This window comes from Nomascus leucogenys, chromosome 5, assembly GCF_006542625.1.
Source record: "Nomascus leucogenys isolate Asia chromosome 5, Asia_NLE_v1, whole genome shotgun sequence".
Lineage (NCBI taxonomy): Eukaryota > Metazoa > Chordata > Mammalia > Primates > Hylobatidae > Nomascus > Nomascus leucogenys.
In genome coordinates this window covers 77,697,201-77,715,799 of record NC_044385.1, presented here as the reverse complement: position 1 = coordinate 77,715,799, position 18,599 = coordinate 77,697,201, and positions in this window count along the sequence as shown.

The following is an 18,599-nucleotide window of genomic DNA, read 5'->3' as shown; positions in this document are numbered from 1 at the left end:
CTTCAACCTGTAGAATTTTGGGATGGGGGACATAATTCAGTCCTTAGCAGTTAAGTTTCCTGAAACCATCAGTGTCACATCCAGCAATATGGGGCTAAGTAGGCCTTTGTGCAGTAATATCTTTTCTAACAAAAATGAATATAGAATTTTAAATACTAAATTCTTTGGAGTAATATAGGCTATATCTCATTCATATATTGACAACCACCTGAATATAGAAACATACCAATCATTGATGACATATATGCAGAACCTGTATACACTGAATTATTTACCTCCCACTCTGCATGTTGTGGTGAGTGGTTTAACATGCGACCTAGGGTAGGTTGGAGACACAAATGAATCTCCCTTCTCCTTTCCACTCTAAGATGCTCTAATCTTAAGAATGTGTGCTGTTAACAAGGGCAGCACCACAGGTTCTGTATCTCTCAAGTGTCCCTCCAGCATGCCCCAGTGTGAAGCCTTCCTACTCCACAGCAGATGTCTCAGCTCTGTGTCACCCGTTCAGGACGGCTGGGTAGGAGGGTGTGGATGAAGTCACTGCCAATCATCCCTGCTATGAGAACAAACTAAAACACATGCCCTCCAGACTATGGGTTAATCAGATGCATTTCCTCATGATAATGAAAAGTGGCTTTTGAGGCAGGAAATCAGCTTGGCCTCATCAAGTTACGTGACTGTGGGCAAGTCATTTATCCTCTCTGGGACTTGGTTTTCTCAAATTTGTTGGGCCAGCTTCCTTCTAAATTAATATTAAATTGTGACAATGACCTGTTTTTGTGAAGTGAGGAAAAATAACATATAACCCACAAAGCAGAGAAAAGGGAAGGGCCAAGATGGATTACAATGTACTCATTTTGGAGAAAAAGGTAGATTGAGAGGCAGGCCCCGTTGCATCAGGCTGGAACTGAGAGAACAATTTATGTTGGGCTCCGTTACTCCTGCACCTCCTCCAAGCTCTGCTGCATCCCTCCACTCTGCTATGTGGATCCTGGTGGCTACAGAGTTTTATGTGCCTAAGGGGATCAGCTGGGCATCTGAAAATGGTTAGAAATCAAAATAATAGAAATTCTGGGATAACTAGAGCATTTTGAGCACCATATGCAGATTTAATGAGGAAAGGAATATTTGCCTTCTGGGAAATCCCTGAGAACCTCTAGCTGCCTTTTGGCAAGGCCACATGGACACAGGAACTGGTCACTTGAGGATATGGTCCGGGATGGGATCATCTATGTTCTGTAGGATCTTCTTCAGTTTGGTGCTTTCCAAGGACAGCACAAAATCATGCTCTGGATTGTAGTACTGTGAACACATCTGCCACTCACTTCTATATCCCAAGAAATCAAAATTGAAAGTAGTCAACTGAATGTTGACTATAACTTTAGTATTTCTTTAAAATGAGATTTTGTTTTGCTTTTAAATTTCCGATTTGGAAAGGTCATCTTTAAGGCCACTGATTCTGAACCTAACTGCATGTTAGAATTACCTGGGGATGGGAGGGTGGATTTAAAATACATATACCCAGGACCAATCCCCAGAGATTTTGGTATCATAGGTTTGATGGGAGCCCAGCATGATCTTGGAAGCATCTCCACAAGGTTTAAAGACATTGGTAAAAATGTTGGCACTAGAAAGTTAGCTATAGGAGGAAACGCACAGAGAACACATATGGATCAATTCTGTAAAAGTCCAGCTTTTATTTTTGACCTATGTGTACATGTTTTTATGGTTTAAATTGATTCTCCATAGCAAGTAGTTATATTACTTCAATTGAAAAGCTGAGGTAAAACAAAACTTGAGACTTTTTTTTTTTTTTGAGATGGAGTCTCACTCTGTCACCCAGGCTGGAATGCAGTGGCTCAATCTTGGCTCACCGCAAGCTCCGCCTCCCAGGTTCACACCATTCTCCTGCCTCAGCCTCCCGAGTAGCTGGGACTACAGGCGCCCGCCACCACGCCTGGCTAATTTTTTTGTATTTTTAGTAGAGATGGGGATTCACTGTGTTAGCCAGGATGGTCTTGATCTCCTGACCTCGTGATCCGCCTGCCTCGGCCTCCGAGACATTTTTATAAGAAGTAAAATAGATGCCATTTGTCAATTTTGGCTTTTGTTGCCATTGCTTTTGGTGTTTTAGACATGAAGTCCTTGCCCACGCCTATGTCCTGAATGGTATTGCCTAGGTTTTCTTGCAGGATTTTAATGGTTTTAGGTCTAACATTTAAGTCTTTAATCCATCTTGAATTAATTTTTGTATAAGGTGTAAGGAAGGGATCCAGTTTCAGCTTTCTACATATGGCTAGCCAGTTTTCCCAGCACCATTTATTAAATAGGGAATCCTTTCCCCATTTCTTGCTTTTGTCAAGTTTGTCAAAGATCAGATAGTTGTAGATATGCGGCATCATTTCTGAGGGCTCTGTTCTGTTCCATTGATCTATGTCTCTGTTGTGGTACCAGTACCATGCTGTTTTGGTTACTGTAGGCTTGTAGTATAGTTTGAAGTCAGGTAGTGTGATGCCTCCAGCTTTGTTCTTTTGGCTTAGGATTGACTTGGCGATGCGGGCTCTTTTTTCGTTCCATATGCACTTTAAAGTAGTTTTTTCCAATTCTGTGAAGAAAGTCATCGATAGCTTGATGGGGATGGCATTGAATGTATAAATTACCTTGGGCAGTATGGCCATTTTCACGATATTGATTCTTCCAACCCATGAGCATGGAATGTTCTTCCATTTGTTTGTATCCTCCTTGATTTCATTGAGCAGTGGTTTGTAGTTCTCCTTGAAGAGGTCCTTCACATCCCTTGTAAGTTGGTTTCCTAGGTATTTTATTCTCTTTGAAGCAATTGTGAATGGGAGTTCACTCATGATTTGGCTCTCTGTCTGTGATTGGTGTACAAGAATGCTTGTGATTTTTGTACATTGATTTTGTATCCTGAGACTTTGCTGAAGTTGCTAATCAGCTTAAGGAGATTTTGGGCTGAGACAATGGGGTTTTCTAGATATACAATCATGTCATCTGCAAACAGGGACAATTTGACTTCCTCTTTTCCTAATTGAATACCCTTTATTTCCTTCTCCTGCCTGATTGCTCTGGCCAGAACTTCCAGCACTATGCTGAATAGGAGCAGTGAGAGAGGGCATCCCTGACTTGTGCCAGTTTTCAGAGGGAATGCTTCCAGTTTTTGCCCATTCAGTATGATATTGGCTGTGGGTTTGTCATAGATAGCTCTTATTATTTTGAGATATATCCCATCAATACCTAATTTATTGGGAGTTTTTAGCATGAAGGGTTGTTGAATTTTGTCAAAGGCCTTTTCTGCATCTATTGAGATAATTAAACTAAAGAGCTTCTGCACAGCAAAAGAAACTACCATCAGAGTGAACAGGCAGAATGGGAGAAAATTTTTGCAACCTACTCATCTGACAAAGGGCTAATATCCAGAATCTACAATGAACTCAAACAAATTTACAAGAAAAAAACAAACAACCCCATCAAAAAGTGGGCAAAGGACATGAACAGACACTTCTCAAAAGAAGACATTCATGCAGCCAAAAAACACATGAAGAAATGCTCATCATCACTGGCCATCAGAGAAATGCAAATCAAAACCACAGTGAGATACCATCTCACACCAGTTAGAATGGCCATCATTAAAAAATCAGGAAACAACAGGTGCTGGAGAGGATGTGGAGAAATAGGATCACTTTTACACTGTTGGTGGGTCTGTAAACTAGTTCAACCATTGTGGAAGTCAGTGTGGCGATTCCTCAGGGATCTAGAACTAGAAATACCATTTGACCCAGCCATCCCATTACTGGGTATATACCCAAAGGACTATAAATCATGCTGCTATAAAGACACATGCACACGTATGTTTATTGCGGCACTATTCACAATAGCAAAGACTTGGAACCAACCCAAATGACCAACGACGATAGACTGGATTATGAAAATGTGGCACATATACACCATGGAATACTATGCAGCCATAAAAAATGATGAGTTCATGTCCTTTGTAGGGACATGGATGAAACTGGAAAACATCATTCTCAGTAAACTATCACAAGGACAAAAAACCAAACACCGCATGTTCTCACTCATAGGTGGGAATTGAACAATGAGAACTCATGGACACAGGAAGGGGAACATCACACTCCGGGGACTGTTGTGGGGTTGGGGGAGCGGGGAGGGACAGCTTTAGGAGATATACCTAATGCTAAATGACGAGTTAATGGGTGCAGGAAATCAACACGGCACATGGATACATATGTAACAAACCTGCACATTGTGCACATGTACCCTAAAACCTAAAGTATAATAATAAAAAAAAAAAAAAAAAGAAAACTGACCTAAGGCCTATATAGCTAGAGTAGATATTGAAGGTCAGAGTTGTACAGGATGATTGCAGAGTTAGGGAGAGCCAGGTCAGGCAGGTCCTCGTTGTCATGACAAAGGCTGGCCTTGTCACCTGGTACAACTGGAAGCCACTAATAGTGTTTAGCCATGGAAGCGATGTGAAGTCTGGGAAATGACACTTCAAGGTGTGATACTGGGAGTGGGCTGTGAGGTGGGATGCAGGTTGAGAGCAATAATTCCCTACCAAACAGGTACATGTGGCTGCTCCTTAAGGTCATCATTAGCTTTGGTACAACACAAACTCTCCACAGAGTCTTAGTAGATGTTCTTACGTTTATGGATGATCATGCCAATGTGAACAGAGAGATCGAGTTATTAGTCAATAACTACACAGAGAGCTAGAAGGAAGTAAATATTAGAACCATAATACATTCCTCCCATTGGAAAGTAGTCAAGAAGATATTTCATTAGAATGCATGTTGTTTTTTAAGAGCAATATGTTCACAGTCTCTGAGCATTATTTATATGCTTTGAATAACCCTAAGATAATTTCTTCTGGGGATAAGACTATAATTGAGGTAAATCTATACTTCAATTTTAGCAGTTTAAATTTTTCTTCCAGAAGCTTGTTTGGGATTAGAACTAACTTTAGAATTGCTTTCAATGATTGAGGTCCTTCTGCAACCCTGCCAGATAGTAGGAAACTCACTTGATTCTAGAGGTTTTCTTCCCCACTGACTGGTTCCAGAAGGTTCAACAGTCTCAGTATTAACGGTTTTAAGAGTTAATAAACAGTTTTGTTATTTTAAACAGTTTAAAAATTGTTAAAATGTGTTAACAATCTTCAGAGCAAGATATTTTCTTCTTTATATGTTAAAAAATCACAAGAAATTGGCTTTACTAAATAAGAGGAGGAAGGCTTTAAGTGGTGTGGTCTGACAGTAATTTGTATTAGAGTCTAGAGGAGCACATTTGTAATGTCTTGTGGTAGTACATTTATCTCTTGGTGACAGAAGGAATAATTGCTTTAGAGAGCATATCAATGGCTGTTTAAAAATTTAACTCTTTATTTCCTCAAACCTAAGGTTACAAAAGTGAGAGGAGAAAAACATGAGAAATATAATTCAGGCAAAACAGGAAATATTTGTTAACTAAAAAAAAAAAAATATGCATTATCCATTGTAAAGGACTGGTGAAAAGCCTGGAAGAGTAATGAAAATACTTTTCATTATACACAAGTAAATATCATTCATGTATTTCTATTACTGTTATGCACTATTATTATTTCTGGCCGTTATTTGCAATAGCCTGTGGAACATGGTTTTCAAATTAAAAACACTGAGATAAAGTGGTTTTTGTTCAAAAATGAACTGTGTTTAATAAGTTGTTAATTATTAGGCTTTGCTGTCTTATGTTCTCAAATTTGACAGCCTTAATGGCTTCTCGAATACTATCCTTTTTAAACCTATACTTTTGTATGAAGTTTGTTCTAAAAAAAAAAAAAAAGAAGTAAAATAAAGTAAAACTTTTTATAAAATAAAACTTTTTATAAGAAGTAAAATAAACTCCTAATTTCCTCTATCCTACCCTGATATTGTTTTTAGTTTCCAAATTGTCTTCTAGTCCTCCACTAGCTCATCTATTTTGTATATTTATAATCACAACATAAATGTCATTTAAAAAATACTTCTTTTTAATTTAAGGTTTATCAAAAATATTTTTGACATTTCTGCCACTTCCTAGTCTCCTTTTTAATGATCACATATAGGACATCTTGTTGATGCACTATGCTTTTCTAAATCATTTTCCTGTTGTAAAAAATGATTTTGCTTTCAGATTTTGGCTGTTACAGATAGTGTTAAAATCTTTGTGCAACTGGATTTTTGCTTTTGTGGAATTAGTTCTTGTAGGTAAATTCTTAGGAGCAGGATTGCTAGGTCAGAGTGACAGAACAACTGTGCGGATCTTGCCAAATGTTGCAAAAAAGGCAATTTTAAAATACTATGAATATATTTGCTTAGGTATAGAAAAATAGGTCTTATTATAGTAGTATCAGGCCTGGATAAGCTGGATGAGGGCTGAGTGTACTCCAATGTAGGAAGTCTTAGAGACATTTGAAGGCAAATACAGGTTTCTACAAGAATCTTAAATTAACAACGTTTTAGTCAGTTTTTATACATACAAGTCAATGGAAATGATACGATTTCCATAGGAATTGTGGAAGATTCTCATGACTATTTTATCTTAATAAAATAAGACTGTGCACTCAAAAATTCATTTGAATGGTTGTTCTCCACACTATAGATCAATGCACTCCTCACGGGAATTTTAATAAAAGAGAAATAGCTGCTTGCTTTTGTGGTCACTTGGTATCCAAAACTAAATTACATTTCTTGCTCATAGAATGATGCAGAAAAAAGTATTAAATGAATGAATGTATAATTGTTCTGCTCATTGTTTTTATTTATTTATTTATTTATTTTTGAGACAGGGTCTCATTCTGTTGCACAGATCGGGTGCAGTGGTATAATCTTGGTTCACTGCAACCTCTGCCTCTTGGGCTCAAGTGTTCCTCCCACCTCAGCCTCCTGAGTAGCTGGGACTACAGGCTCATACCACCATGCCCAGCTAACTATTTTCTGTATTTTTTTGTACAGATGGGGTTTCACCATGTTGCCCAGGCTATTTTTAATATAATAAAAGCTACCGATCTTCAGATTGACTAATCAAATTAAAGAGAATTAAAGTACTTTTAAGAATAAAAACCTAATATTATAGTCCATGATCAGTTCACTACACACAATTTCCCACCCCTTATTGCTTAATTTAAAAATTCAAATAATAATGGTAACAATATAAAATCAATGTCAGTTTAACAGTTGCCTGTTGCTGGTGCTGGAGAGGATGTGGAGAAATAGGAACACTTTTACACTGTTGGTGGAACTGTAAACCAGTTCAAACCATTGTGGAAGACAGTGTGGCAATTCCTCAAGGATCTAGAACTAGAAATATGATTTCACCCAGCCATCCCATTACTGGGTATATACCCAAAGGATTATAAATCATGCTGCTATTAAGACACATGCACACATATGTTTATTGCGGCACTATTCACAATAGCAAAGACTTGGAACCAACCCAGATGTCCATCAATGATAGACTGCATAAAGAAATTGTGGCAGTTTTTTGCTAGCCAAGATGGCTGAATAGGAACAGCTCCAGTCTACAGCTCCCAGCATGAGGCACGCAGAAGACGAATGATTTCTGCATTTCCAACTGAGGTACCAGAGTCATTTCACTGGGAATTGTCCAACAGTGGGTGCAGGACAGTGGGTGCAGCACACCGAGCGTGAGTCAAAGCAGGGTGAGGCATCACCTCACCCGGGAAGTGCAAGGGGTCAGGGAATTCCCTTTCCTAGCCAAGGAAAGGGGTGACAGACAGCACCTGGAAAATCGGGTCACTCCCACCCTAATACTGTGCTTTTCCAATGCTCTTAGCAAACGGCACACCAGGAGATTATATCCCGTGCTTGGCTCGGAGGGTCCCACGCCCACAGAGCCTCCCTCATTGTTAGCACAGCAGTCTGAGATCAAAATGCAAGGCGGCAGCGAGGCTTGGGGAAGGGCGCTCGCCATTGCTGAGGTTTGAGTAGGTAAACAAAGTGGCTGGGAAGCTCGAACTGGGTGGAGCCCAACACAGCTCAACGAGGCCTGCCTGCCTCTGTAGACTCCACCTCTGGGGGCAGGGCATAGACAAACAAAAGGCAGCAGAAACCTCTGCAGACTTAAATGTCCCTGTCTGACAGCTTTGAAGAGAGTAGTGGTTCTCCCAGCACACAGCTTGAGATCTGAGAACAGACAGACTGCCTCCTCAAGTGGGTCCCTGACCCCTGAGTAGCCTAACTGGGAGGCACCCCCAGTAGGGGCAGACTGACACCTCACACAGCCAGGTACTCCTCTGAGACAAAACTTCCAGAGGAATGATCAGGCAGTAACATTTGCTGCTCACCAATATTCGCTGTTTGCAGCCTCTGCTGCTGATACCCAGGCAAACAGGGTCTAGAGTGGACCTCCAGCAAAGGCCAACAGACCTGCAGCTGAGGGTCCTGAATCTTAGAAGGAAAACTAGCAAACAGAAAGGACATCCACACCAAAACCCCATCTGTACGTCACCATCATCAAAGACCAAAGGTAGATAAAACCACAAAGATGGGGAAAAAACATAGCAGAAATACTGAAAATTCTAAAAATCAGAGCGTCTCTTCTCCTCCAAAGGAACAGAGCTCCTTACTAGCAATGGAACAAAGCTGGATGGAGAGTGACTTTGACGAGTTGAGAGAAGAAGGCTTCAGACGATCAAACTTCTCTGAGCTAAAGGAGGAAGTTCAAACCCATGGCAAAGAAGTTAAAAACCTTGAAAAAAGATTAGACGAATGGCTAACTAGAATAACCAATGGAGAGAAGTCCTTAAAGGACCCGATGGAACTGAAAACCATGGCATGAGAACTACGTGATGAATGCACAAGCCTCAGTAGCTGATTCGATCAACTGGAAGAAAGGGTATCAGTGATGGAAGATCAAATGAATGAAATGAAGCGAGAAGAGAAGTTTACAGAAAAAAGAATAAAAGGAAACAAACAAAGCCTCCAAGAAATATGGGACTATGTGAAAAGACCAAATCTACATCTGATTGGTGTACCTGAAAGTGACAGGGAGAATGGAACCAAGTTTGAAAACACTCTGCAGGATATTGTTCAGGAGAACTTCCCCAATCTTGCAAGGCAGGCCAACATTCACATTCAGGAAATACAGAGAACGCCACAAAGATACTCCTCGGGAAGAGAAACTCCAAGACACATAATTGTCAGATTCACCAAAGTTGAAATGAAGGAAAAAATGTTAAGGGCAGCCAGAGAGAAAGATCAGGTTACCCACAAAGGGAGGCCCATCAGACTACCAGCTGATCTCACAGCAGAAATTCTACATGCCAGAAGAGAGTGGGGGCCAATATTCAACATTCTTAAAGAAAAGAATTTTCAACCCAGAATTTCATATCCAGCCAAACTAAGCTTCATAAGTGAAGGAGAAATAAAATCCTTTACAGACAAGCAAATGCTGAGAGATTTTGTCACCACCAGGCCTGCCCTAAAAGAGCTCCTGAAGGAAGCACTAAACATGGAAAGGAACAGCTGGTACCAGCCCCTGCAAAAACATGCCAAATTGTAAAGACCATCGAGGCTAGGAAGAAACTGCATCAAGTACTGAGCAAAACAACCAGCTAACATCATAATGACAGGATCAAATTCACACATAATGATATTAACCTTAAATGTAAATGGGCTAAATGCTCCAATTAAAAGACACAGACTGGCAAATTGGATTAAGAGTCAAGACCCATCAGTGTGCTGTATTCAGGAAACCCATCTCACATGCAGAGACACACATAGGCTCAAAATAAAGGGATGGAGGAAGATCTACCAAGCAAATGGAAAACAAAAAAAGGCAGGGGTTGCAATCCTAGTCTCTGGTAAAACAGACTTTAAACCAACAAAGATCAAAAGAGACTAAGAAGGCCATTACATAATGGTAAAGGGATCAATTCAACAAGAAGAGCTAACTATCCCACATATATATGTACCCAATACAGGAGCACACAGATTCATAAAGCAAGTCCTTAGAGACCTACAGAGAGACTTAGACTCCCACACAATAATAATGGGAGACTTTAACACCCCACTGTCAACATTAGACAGATCAACGAGACAGAAAGTTAACAAGGATATCCAGGAATTGAACTCAGCTGTGCACCAAGCAGATCTAACAGACATCTACAGAACTTTCCATCTCAAATCAACAGAATAAATATTCTTTTCAGCACCACACCACACCTATTCCAAAATTGACCACATAGTTGGAAGTAAAGCACTCCTCAGCAAATGTAAAACAACAGAAATTATAATAAACTGTCTCTCAGACCACAGTGCAATCAAACTAGAACTCAGGATTAAGAAACTCACTCAAAACTGCTCAACTACATGGAAACTGAACAACCTGCTCCTGAATGACTACTGGGTACATAACAAAATGAAGGCAGAAATAAAGATGTTCTTTGAAACCAACAAGAACAAAGACACAACATACCAGAATCTCTGGGACACGTTCAAAGCAGTGTGTAGAGGGAAATTTATAGCACTAAATGCCCACAAGAGAAAGCAGGAAAGATCTAAAATGGACACCCTAACATCACAATTAAAAGAACTAGAGAAGCAAGAGCAAACAGTTCAAAAGCTAGCAGAAGGCAAGAAATAACTAAGATCAGAGCAGAAGTGAAGGAGATAGAGACACAAAAAACCCTTCAAAAAATTAATGAATCCAGGAGCTGGTTTTTTGAAAAGATCAACAAAATTGATAGACCTCTAGCCAGACTAATAAAGAAGAAAAGAAAGAAGAATCAAATAGATGCAATAAAATAAGATAAAGGGGATATCACCATCGATCCCACAGAAATACAAACTACCATTAGAGAATACTATAAACACCTCTATGCAAATCAACTAGAAAATCTAGAAAAAATGGATAAATTTCTGGACATATACACCTTCTCAAGACTAAACCACGAAGAAGTTGAATCTCTGAATAGACCAATAACAGGCTCTGAAATTGAGGCAATAATTAATAGCTTACCAACCAAAGAAAGTACAGGACCAGATGGATTCACAGCTGAATTCTACCAGAGGTACAAGGAGGAGCTGGTACCATTCCTTCTGAAATGATTCCAATCAATAGAAAAAGAGGAAATCCTCCCTGACTCATTTTATGAGGCCAGCATCATCCTGATACCAAAGCCTGGCAGAAACACAACAAAAAAAGAGAATTTTAGACCAAGATCCCTGATGAACATCAATGCAAAAATCTTCAATAAAATACTGGCAAACCGAATCCAGCAGCACATCAGAAAGCTTATCCACCATGATCAAGTGGGCTTTATCCCTGGGATGCAAGGCTGGTTTAACATATGCAAACCAATAAACGTAATCCAGCATATAAACAGAACCAAAGACAAAAACCACATGATTATCTTGATAGATGCAGAAAAGTCCTTTGAAAAAATTCAACAAACCTTCATGCTAAAAATTCTCAATAAATTAGGTATTGATGGGATGTATCTCAAAATAATAAGAGCTATCTATGACAAACCCACAGCCAATATCATACTGAATGAGCAAAAACTGGAAGCATTCCCTTTGAAAACTGGCACAAGACAGGGATGCCCTCTCTCACCACTCCTATTCAACATAGTGTTGGAAGTTCTGGCCAGGGCAATTAGGCAGGAGAAGGAAATAAAGGGTATTCAATTAGGAAAAGAGGAAGTCAAATTGTCCCTGTTTGCAGATGACATGATTGTACATCTAGAAAACCCCATTGTCTCAGCCCCAAATCTCCTTAAGCTGATAAGCAACTTCAGCAAAGTCTCAGGATACAAAATCAAAGTGCAAAAATCACAAGCATTCTTATACACAGTGAGCCAAATCATGAGTGAACTCCCATTCACAATTGTTTCAAAGAGAATACAATACCTAGGAATCCAACTTACAAGGGATGTGAAGGACCTCTTCAAGGAGAACTACAAACCACTGCACAACGAAATCAAAGAGGATACAAATAAATGGAAGAACATTCCATGCTCATGGGTAGGAAGAGTCAATATCGTGAAAATGGCCATACTGCCCAAGGTAATTTATACATTCAATGCCATCCCCATCAAGCTACCAATGACTTTCTTCACAGAACTGGAAAAAACTACTTTAAAGTTCATACGGAACCAAAAAAGAGCCCGTATTGCCAAGTCAATCCTAAACCAAAAGAACAAAGCTGGAGGCATCACACTACCTGACTTCAAACTATACTACAAGCCTACAGTAACCAAAACAGCATGGTACTGGTACCAGAACAGATATATAGACCAATGGAACAGAACAGAGGCCTCAGAAATAATGCCACATATCTACAACTATCTGATCTTTGACAAACCTGACAAAAACAAGAAATGGGGAAAGGATTCCCTATTTAATAAATGGTGCTGGGAAAACTGGCTAGCCATACGTAGAAAGCTGAAACTGGACCCCTTCCTTACACCTTATACAAAAATTAATTCAAGATGGATTAAAGACTTAAATTTATTAGACCTAAAACCATAAAAACCCTAGAAGAAAATCTAGGCAATACCATTCAGGACATAGGCACAGGCAAGGACTTCATGTTTAAAACACCAAAAGCAATGGCAACAAAAGTCAAAATTGACAAATGGGATCTACTTAAACTAAAGAGCTTCTGCACAGCAAAAGAAACTACCATCAGAGTGAACAGGCAACCGACAGAATGAGAGAAAATTTTTGTGTTCTACTCATCTGACAAAGGGCTAATATCCAGAATCTACAATGAACTCAAACAAATTTACAAGAAAAAAACAAACAACCCCATCAAAAAGTGGGCAAAGGATATGAACAGACACTTCTCAAAAGAAGATATTTATGCAGCCAAAAGACACATGAAAAAATGCTCATCATCACTGGCCATCAGAGAAATGCAAATCAAAACCACAATGAGATACCATCTCACACCAGTTAGAATGGCCATCATTAAAAAGTCAGGAAACAACAGGTGCTGGAGAGGATGTGGAGAAATAGGAACACTTTTACACTGTTGGTGGGACTGTAAACTAGTTCAACCATTGTGGAAAACAGTGTGGCGATTCCTCAGGGATCTAGAACTAGAAATACCATTTGACCCAGCCATCCCATTGCTGAGTATATACCCAAAGGATTATAAATCATGCTGTTATAAAGACACATGCACACATATGTTTATTGTGGCACTATTCACAATAGCAAAGACTTGGAACCAACCCAAATGTCCAACAATAATAGACTGGATTTTGAAAATGTGGCACAATACACCATGGAATACTATGCAGCCATAAAAAGGATGAGTTCATGTCCTTTGTAGGGACATGGATGAAGCTGGAAACCATCATTCTCAGCAAACTATCACAAGGACAGAAAACCAAACACCGCATGTTCTCACTCATAGGTGGGAATTGAACAATGAGAACACTTGGACACAGGGTGGGGAACATCACACACTGGGGCCTGTCTTGGGGTTGGGGGCTGGGGGAGGGATAGCATTAGGAGATACACCTAATGTAAATGATGAGTTAATGGGTGCAGCACACCAACATGGTGCATGTATACATATGTAACAAACTTGCACGTTGTGCACATGTACCCTAGAACTTTAAATAAATAAATAAATAAATAAAAACTTATTCATGTACCAAACACCACCTGTACCCCAATAACCTATGGAAAAATAAAACATAAATAAAAAGAAAATAAAAATATATTTCAGAAAAACCAGTTGCCTGTTGCTAAAATATTTAAAGGATATTTTTTAATCCCCCCAAATTTACTTTTACTTCCACAGCCCTCTATGGCACTTTGTTTTCTATAGAGTAAAATTGATTATGAAAATAGGCTGGCACTAGGCATCAGCTGTCATTTCTTTTGAAGTTTCCCTTATTTTAGTCTTTTGGATTTGAGTAATAAAAAATTTATAATCTAATTTAAAATGTAAATTCTTTCAGCTTTTTGCTTTTTAAAATGTGTGTATTTTTTAAACTACCTGCCTTAAATTTCACACTCTGGGATCATGAAGCATTCTTTTTCCTAAAGGAAGACATGGGTAGTGAAGGTATTAACCTATAATAGCCAAAAGAAAAATGTGTTTTAGACTTAAAATGGAGGCTGTATGAAGCAATAGACAAGGTGCTGGAGAGGAAGTTGGGAGACTGGGGTCTAATCTGCCTTTGTCTTCCATAGCTTGCTCTGAATGGCCTCCCAGCCCTCCTTTCTGGTCCCACCGATATTCTTTCCCTGCTCCACAATTCTCCAATGCTCAACTCTTCAGCATTTTCTGACCATGCCATGCTTTTGCAAAATGTTCTGGCCTTGTACACACTGTTCCATCTAACTGTAATGCCATCTACCTCTCCATCTGGAAAATTCCTGATTATCTTTCACAACTCAATTAAACTGTCACTTCTACAGTTAACTCTTCCTTAACAATCAGCAACCTTTCCCTCATCTTAGCACTCCTAGCCCGTAAAAACACTCTGACCTGGTCACAGAAGAAATCCGCTCATTTTCTTCTCTTAAGAGTCCTGGAGAAGTACATATTATTCCACTACCCAAATATTTTGTAAATGTCTACTGTTCTGGATGCTAGGAAAACAGTGGTAAACAAAACTGACAAGCCTCCATGGGGCTTTTGGCCTAATGGGGATAAACAGACAATGAACTAAATAAGTAAATTATTTATGTAGGATGTTAGAAGATGGTAAGTGTTTGTGGAGAAAATAGAGCAGGAAAGGGGGAAAGAAGTGCTAGGGGAGGGGGTGCGTGTGGAGTAGAGGGGATACTTACCAAGTGAAATAGGGTAGTCAGGGAAGACCTCAGTGAGAAGGAAACATGGGAGTTAAGGCTTGAAGGAGGTGAGGGAGTGGCCAGTGGGGATGAAGACAGTTCCAGGCAAAGGGAACAGAAAATGCAACGGCCCTTCAGTAGGAGCTTGCCAATATTTCAAGAACAGCAAGAAAGCCCATGTGGATGGAATAGAGCGAGCAGAAGTAAGAGTAATGAAGACTAGACTGGCAAAAGGTAAGAGTTGGAGGCCCAGATCTTATGGGTCTTGCAGACCACTGTGAGGACTTTGGCCTTTTTTTTTTTTTTCTTTGACAGAGTTTTGCTCTTGTCCCCCAGGCTGGAGTGCAATGGCGTGATCTCAGCTCACTGCAACCTCAGCCTCTCGGGTTCAGGTGATTCTCCTGCCTCAGCCTCCTGAGTAGCTGGGATTACAGGCGCCCGCCACCACACCCAGCTAATTTTTTTCTGTATTTTTAGTAGAGATGGGTTTTCACCATGTTGGCCAGGCTGGGCTCAAACTCCTGACCTCGGGTGACCTGACCACTTCGGCCTCCCAAAGTGCTGGGATTACAGGCATGAGCCACCGTGCCCAGGGACTTTGGCTTTTACTAGGAGTGAGATAGGAAGCTGTTGGAGAATTTGATCAGAGAACTGACTTGATCTGGGTTACATTTTCAAAGGTTCCCAGAATTTTTGGTTGTTATAGAATATGGATTGTTAGGGGATAAGATAATAAATCAGGCAAGAGAAGATGAAGACCTGGGCCAGGATTGTAGCAGGGGAGGTAGTTGGATGTGGTCAAATTCTGGATTTATGTTAATGGTAGACCCAATAGGATTTCATGATGGATTAAATGCAGTTTATGAGAGAAAGGAAGAAATTAAAGATAAGTCAAAGGTTTTTTGGCCTGAGCAAATGGAAAGATGAAGCTGCTAATGAAGTGAGATGAAGGTTGTAGAAGGGAGCAGATTTGGAGGGGAAGGCTAAGAATTTGGTTTTGTACATGTTGAGTTTGAGATGCTCTTTAGCCTTTAAAAGAGAGATAACAGGTTGTCAATTGAATGTAAGAGCTCAGAGTTTTGGAGTGATAACTGCTGAAGATAAAAATTTGGGAGTCATCAAAATGGAATTGATTTTTAAAGCCATGACACTGAATGAAATAATGAAGGGAGTGGTTATGGGAAGAAAATATAAAAGGTCCAAGGCCTGAGCCCTGGTACTCCAGTGCTAAGTGGCTAAGCATACAGCTGTTATAGTGTGTTCACAAGTTATTGTAATCATTTATGCTTGTCTGACACTTCCACTAAACCGTCATCTCCTTGATGGAAAGAACTGGATCTTATTTCTTGTAACAGCTTTATGTGAAGTATAATTTATGTTCCATAACACTGACTTGTTTAAATACACAATTCAATGACTTTCTGTTTTTACTAATTTTATATCTTCAATGACAATTATATGGTTAACACTTAATAAATGTTTTTAAAATAAATGTTGAATTTTTAAATAAATGAATTAATGTATGTGATTTTTAGGTCAGCCCTTTACATCTCTCGATATCACTTAATTGCATGCAAAACAAGGTGGCTGACTAGAGAATTTTTAATTCTCTTTCAACTTTGAAATTTAAAGGTTCCAAATGTTTGTTTCAGAGATGTGATAGTTACTTTTATGTATCAACTTGGCCAGGCCATGGGATATCCTGACACTTTATCAAACATTATTCTGGATGTACCTGTGAGGAAGTTTCTGGTGAGAATAATATCTGAACTGGAAGACTGCATAAAGCAGATTGCCCTCCCTAACATGGGTGGACTTCATCCAATAAATTCCAGACCTGAATAGAACAAAAATCCTGAGTAAGAGGGAACTCCTCTTGCCTGACTGCATAAGCTGAGACATCAGTCTTTTCTTGCCTTTAGACTCCAACTGGAAAATCAGCTCTTCTTGGTTTTGAAGCATGATGGCTTCCGGACCAGCACTAATACCATCGACTCTCCTGATTCTCAGGCCTAAGAAGTTCAAGATAAAATTTTGGCAAAGCAAATTCAGCAAGATATAAAAAGGAGATAATACATAGTGAACAAGTGAGGGCTTATTCCAGGAACACAAGGTTGGTTAACATTTGAACATTAATCAATGTAACTCATCATTTATTAAGAGATAAAAATCTCTCAGTAGATTTGGATTAAAAGGTAACTTTCTCAACCTAGTAAAGGACATCTACAATACAGAAACAAAAACAAAAAACTTAAGGTTAAGATTATCTTTAATGTTGAAAGATTGAATTTTTTTCCTAAACCTGGGAATACAGAAAACTTGTCCACTATCACCATTTCTATTCAACATTGTGCTAGAGATCTGTCAAGACAATAAGGAGGGTGAGGGTGGAAAAAGAAGGGAAGAAACAGAAGAAACATAAATTTGAATGAAGAAGTAAAACTGGCTTTATTCACAGGTAAAATTATTATATTAATAGAAAATCCCTGAGAACCAAGAAGAAATATAATAGAACTTATGAAATCTCAAGAAATAACGCTATAGTTCAGCATGGTGGCATGTGCCAATAATCCCAGCTACTTAAGAGGCCGAGACAGGAGAATCACTTGCACCTAGAAGTTCGAGGTGAGCTTGGGCAACATAGCAAGTCCCTGTCTCAAATTAAAAAGAGAAAAGATATAAAGTTAATGTACAAAAGTCCATTGTATTTCTATACAAGAAAATAAACAATATAACAAGCAATGAACAACTGGAAAATGAAATTAAAATTCTGTTTATGATAACATTAAAAATGAAATACTTATGGAAATTTAAATATACATGAAACCTATAGACTGAAAAATATAGAAGACTGCTGAAAGAATTTTAAAAAGGTCTAAATAAATGCTGTGATATATCATATTTATGGTATATCGGACTTTTTGTAAAAACTGACAAATGGATTTTAAAAGAACCAAGAATAGTCAAAATAATTTTGCAAAAGAAACAGTTGGAAAAATTACTCTACCTGATTTCAAGAAGCTATAGTGATCAAGACAGTGTGATTTGTCCAAACAATGGGCATGTAGAGCAGCATAATAAAATAGAATACATAAGTAAGCACATACACCTATGATAACTGATATTCAACCATGGTACAAAGATAATTCAATGGGAAAGTATAGTCTTTTCAAAAATGGTACCAAAGCAACTAGAAATCTACATGAAAAAAATGAACCTCAACCCTTATCTAACACCATACATAAAAATTTACTCAAAGTGGATTAAAGACATAAATATGAAAGCTAAAATGACAAAATTTCTGGAAAAAATAGGAGAAAATCTTTGTGGCAGTGGAGTAGGCAAAAAAAAAGATGTTTTTGGTAAGATACAAGAAAAGCATGATTCATGCTATTACAGAAATACTGAACAAATATAATAAAATAAAGTAAAATGAAATTTTAAAAGCACAAGCCATAAAAGAAAATGACACATTTGATTTCATTAAAAATTTTTTTTTCTTTTTTTTTACAGAGTCTCACTCTGTCACCCAGGCTGGAGTGCAGTGGTGCAATCTCATCTCACTGCAAGCTCTGCCCCCCTTCAACGAAGGGAGTTCCTTTTTCTAGGAGTTCAACCTTTGAAAACTCTGTCAAAGAAAATCCCTTCAACGAAACACAACCTTCAACGAAAATGAAGGTTCACATCATTCTTCTGCCTCAGCCTGCCAAGTAGCTGGGACTACAGGCGCCTGCCACCACGCCCAGCTAATTTTTTGTATTTTTA